This window comes from Chenopodium album, chromosome 3 (genome assembly GCF_948465745.1).
Source record: "Chenopodium album chromosome 3, dcCheAlbu1.1, whole genome shotgun sequence".
Lineage (NCBI taxonomy): Eukaryota > Viridiplantae > Streptophyta > Magnoliopsida > Caryophyllales > Amaranthaceae > Chenopodium > Chenopodium album.
This window is the reverse complement of record NC_137836.1, coordinates 33,668,979-33,674,390: the sequence shown is the minus strand read 5'-3', so window position 1 is coordinate 33,674,390 and position 5,412 is coordinate 33,668,979. Positions and strand designations below refer to the sequence as shown.

The window sequence follows — 5,412 nt, the reverse complement described above, 5'->3', positions numbered from 1 at the left end:
GAACATATAATATGTTAAGCTATTACAATGTTTGTTATTCTATCTATGATCCTATTGCAATGTTAGTCATTCTATCTATGATACGATCAGGCTATTACAGATAATAGTTGATGGGAATTGCGATATGGCAGTGAGACAGGTTGCTAGTATTCATTTTCAGAACTTTATTGCAAAGAATTGGTCGCCTCATGATCCCAGTTCGTTTCCTTTCGTGTAGTGGTTAAGACTTTGACTTTAATTGTCGTAGCTCGGTCATTCGATATTGATTCGATATTGATATTGTATGCTTGGTTATAATTTTTTTTTAATTTCAGAGGAGCAATCAAAGATCTCATCGGCTGATAAAGCCTTGGTGAGAGAAAATATCCTTGTGTTTGTGGATCAAGTTCTACCGCTTTTGAGGTATGGCTATTTGCTGTGCTATTGTTATCTATGTGAGCTATCATATCCAAATTTCAATTTTGAAGGGCGTTTGATGTTTATTGTGGTTGCTATTTGTAGGGTGCAGTTGAGCGAGTGCCTCAAAACAATTATCCATGTTGATTACCCTGAGCAGTGGCCTGGCCTTCTTCACTAGGCGAAGCATAATTTGCAAGATCAACAGGTCTATGGTGCTCTGTTTGTTTTGCGGATTCTCGCTAGAAAATATGAGTAAGTACGTGATTGCTAATTATGTATGGTATATTGCGGTATCATCACAAAAAAATAAAGCAAATCATATGTTGTTTTATTCTTTTGGGTTTTCTCTGATTCTAGTTGGTCCTCATCAAGTAGGTGGAGTTGCTTACCTAATTCTCTATTAGCTAGTACAGTCAAAAGTCAAATTAGATAACATTCTAGCTTGACAGTGTATTCATGTTCAACAAGCACTATATTTGATTTTACAAAAAGTTTACATGTTTCTTGATTAACGCTTAATACAAAAAAAAAGTTCTCTAGTGTTTTTGCATAGGCAGACTGATAAATTTTAGCAGTCATTTGCCCCATTTTTTCCTTATTGTGCTTGCTTTATGAGCTCCAACTGGTATGTAATTTTTACCATGATTCTTCTTCTTCCAATTCCGAATGACGATAAATCTGCTCCTTCTTTGAAGTCTAAGAATTATCGTCTTTTTGGTAGAGATAAGCCTGTTCATAAGGTCCTTGGTGGTGGTTAACGTATGTTTCTTCTGTTTTTGATTTTTATTTATTTTTTTTTTACTGAAATGTTATTGGTATCTTCTGAATTTGCTTGTTTTCCTTACAAATTATGCGAAATTGATGATTGTTTTTAGCTTGATTATTGTTGATTAATGGAGAATAGGAGTAATTTTGATTGTAATTATTGAATGGTTTGTTTGTATGATTAATTGTTTAGACTGAAGTTTGAGATTTAATCATATTTGGACATAGACCTAATAATTTATGATATGATTACTTAACATTTTTCTGCAAATCTGCAATTCTTTGTTATTTTAGCTTTTTATAATTTACTTGGGACACCCTCAAGTGGTAATACCTGATAACTTCAATTTACTTTGTCTTCTGACCTCCCTTTTTTAGTTCTTTGTGTTTTGTTCGTCTTGTTTGTGGTGCTGGTTCATTTTTTATTTTCTGTATCATTTGTTTGATGTATCTTGGGACTAGTCAATATAGGTCTTTGTGTGGTTTGGAATCTCATTTTTTTTAATTTAAGGACAATCCAACAAAATTATATGTTTTGAGACATGGTTGAATGAATTCCTCGAGTCCCTAGAAGTGCTCCTAGCTGAGAGAAGGGTGGAGGAAGCATTAGCAGCTCTAGACGAAGTAGAGACAGTGGTGGAAGATGCCAATGACAGGGGATCCCTCAAAACAACGATGTTGATAGCGCTCCAAAATGCCATTACAGCAAGCAGGCTGAAGTTAGCTATGAAATGGTGGAAACAGTTAGCCAGCCTTCCACCAGAGGTGCTGAAAGAAGAGCAGTTGTAATGGCACTAAAAGGACTAGGGGATGGTCCAAGGGCTTATTCGTTACTTTTGTATGCACATCACCAAAGCTTCACCACACTACACAAATTCTGAAGCCAATCGCTTACCTAATCAGCTGCTTCAGGGAATCTGAGAGTAGCTTCTGGAATGTAGTGTGTTCATTTGTGAGCAGCTGCTTTGTTTTGAGATTTGCTTTTGCTTTGTTTTTAGTTTTAGTTATATTAGGAAATAATTAAATTGTTGATTGTATATTACTCTGTAATTATTAAGTGTATACTATACTTGTATAAATAAATAAATATATATATTGACTGATAAAATAATTGTGTAAGCTAGCTAGCTGTCCAGCATGTGCTGGATTTTTTTTTTTATTAAATCTCAAAGTATTCGTAACGGGCAGAATCTGCCCGTTACAAATAACCCCGTTATTCGTAACGGGCAAAACATGTGCCCGTTACGAATAACGGGGTTATTTGTAACGGGTGTTTGAGATGCCCGTTATAAATAATGGGTTATTCGTAACGGGCAACTGAAATGCCCGTTACGAATAAGTACTTATTCGTAACGGGCATTTCAGTTGTCCGTTACGAATAAGTACTTATTCGTAACGGACGGTGCCCGTTACGAATAACAATGTCCATCTGTAAAGGCCATATACGTAACGGACGCTGCCCGTTACGGATGGGCTCTTTTTGCCCGTTACGGATGACCTTTTTTCCATTTGTGTAATACAAAAACATATGAAGGGAACACTACCTCCTGAACAGCGTCGTCTCGACGGCAGGTAGCCACGTTCCTCATCTAGACAAGCTGGCTCCAAAAGGCATCTATGCATCGTGTCATCGCCGAAACCACCTCGAGTGAGAACTGTCAAAGAAATAGGTTAGTAAACATGCATAACATATATGGACAAAAGTTGCAAATAAACAAGGTTACCCGAGTCTGGTGGCGAGGAATCGACCGCTCCACGAAGCGCTCGTCCTCAGGAGCCGGAGGAATCGTCTCCTCAATCGGCCCATATAACCCCTGATAATGGATAGACATACGGGGTGGCACAAACTCAGCAGTATCGTCCTGGCAAAGCAAAACAAAATCAGTAAAGAATTACTTGGGGGCTACTTCACTCAAGGTAAAATTTGAAAAATCGTACCGCCACATCCTCAGCAGGTACGGGAACTGGAGCTAACAACGGCGGTAGCTCCTCCGCATAGCATCACCCAGGGATCGTGTAAGATCGCCAAGGGGTACCAGCTCCCTCTGACATGCTCAACAACCTCGTGGCGTTAAACATGTGACGTGGTGGAGGAGTAGGAATGACAAATGTATCGGAGGAATGCTGAATAGCAACCCACTCTCCAAGGTATGTAGTCGCTCCATAAGTCCCCATTAGCAGAATATTGCGCGGCTAACCCAGGGACTGCCAAGTCGACCCACGGTTGGTACAACACCTCAGGCCCCTGCAAAGAGCGTCAATAAGGCAAGAATCTATCTAAAGCATCTCAAAATGTCAAATAAGAAAAGAATCATACCGACATGATCCAATCTCGGACATATGCAGTGGACATCCCCACACGACGGCTGCCCCAGGAAGCACTAACTGGAAACCTGCGCGGTGACGGTCTCGCCGGCGCAGCTGAGGGGAAGTACTCGTAGAACCAGATCTACAAGAAGCTTAAGTTATCAATAAATGCTAACTAAAACGTAGAGCTAAACTTTTACAGGGAATAAGGTTTAACTCTACTACCCTCCAAAATCTGGACAAAGCAACATTCGTCCCAAAGGACCGATGTCGACACGAGTTCCGCAGCGCTCGAATGAAATCAGCATAGGCCAAGTCATAAGTCCCGATCCGGTGTAGATTGCGGACGGCAGGAAGGTAGTAAAGCAGTACCCTACTACCCTTGTCAGGGGAGAACGTCCCTGACAGCAAGATGAGTGCAAAGATGCGTACCCGCTGCTCTCGGGTAGTCGCACCATCGTCCAAAGCCGCTGCTAGAGTCGAGCGGCGAACCCCCCTCGCACTGACTTGAGTCGACTCAACCTCAGCTCGAGCCCAAATAGCAATCGGACCCAACAACTCCTCGACCTCAGGGGAAAAGACTTCGATCCCACTGTCGAACGGCAGTGACACGGAACTAAACTCCAGTCATGTGATGAGACTAAAGTCGGTAGGAGTGACCATCATCTCACCCCAAGGAAAGTGGAAAGTGTTGGTGGTGTCCTAAAAGAACTCCACCAGAGCACAAACTACATGGTGACCCCCGCTGGAGGCAACCATTACCTCAGAGTTCTCGTACAGCGCAGCAAGCCCGCAAGACTCCCATAGAAGTCTCGTCTGATCATCTCTGGCGATGTACATCTTGTACAGATCGCCTAAGCCGTCACAGCCGGAACCATGACAGCGCATCCTCCCAACAGTGATGCCCCGTCTCACCCTCTCAGAAATGTGATGGACGGGGGAAAAGTATAAGGTCCGCTCATCCCACTCGGGGAGTCGACCAAGCGAAGTGGACGGCTCAGCATCGTCCTCTACGGGCTCATGCTCCCGTCGAACGTCTCGGGACCGTGAACCGGAACCTCGTTGTCTATCCATGCTACATTGTGCGGAATTATCACAAATTTAAGTTCTATAGTATCTAAGGTTCGCCTAGCCGCATGATACTATGTTCGCAAAAAAAAAACAGAGTACGTAGTACTAAAACAGAGCACAAATTCAAATTGAGCATAATGGCATTTTTCAAGCAATCAAACAATTTCTTGCAATACTATAGTGATTATTGTGACAAATTGGACAAGAATTGCTAGCAAAAAATCAAGAACGAGCCACATTGTATTCCCGACCTTAAAAGGTTCAACAATGGCAATTCGTTCATTTCTTCACCAAATTGAGTCAAACAAGTCTCAAATTACTCCCAAGGCAATATATAAACATAATCAAGCAATTTTATGGCATAAAATTTGATAAACAAAGAGAATTAAGCATTCTAAATTTCGAATTTTCATGAAATTCGAAAAGAAACACATGCAAAATTCATTAAAACCAGTGTGAGTTTGAAAAAAACTTACATAGATCGGGAAAATGGATAGAATTAGCTTTGATTTGCAACAAATTTGAGCGAATTTGGTTAAGAAACGAGCAAGAATGAAGCAAATGAATTTTCGAGCAAAAAACGCAACGAGCAGCTGCGAAAACGAAGAAGAGAAGGGTATTTAAGGAATACCCGACTCTGGCGCCAAGCGCCAGACTTTGGCGTCAGTTGATAGGCGTAGCGCCTGGCACTAGCTCCAACGTCTAACGTTACAACCAGATTATTGGCGCTGATGTTATTTCAGCGGTGCCAGAATGTTCAGCCACTTAGTACGGTTGTTCTAACCTTTTGTGATATAATTTGGGTTCCTTGGTACGCCAGTTAGCCCCTCTAAGCAATTTGACACGATTTTTAGTAATCGGCTTGATTGC

The 5,412-nt window shown here is 41.4% G+C and overlaps 1 long non-coding RNA gene across 1 annotated transcript; it reads left to right on the top strand.

The window, feature by feature from the left end:
* The first annotated feature begins 203 nt into the window (after positions 1–203).
* Positions 204–2,233, top strand: LOC145613123 (uncharacterized). Its single transcript, XR_014106871.1, has 3 exons — positions 204–402; positions 502–651; positions 1,676–2,233. It is a non-coding gene; the product is annotated as an uncharacterized LOC145613123 (long non-coding RNA).
* The last annotated feature ends 3,179 nt before the right edge of the window (positions 2,234–5,412 follow it).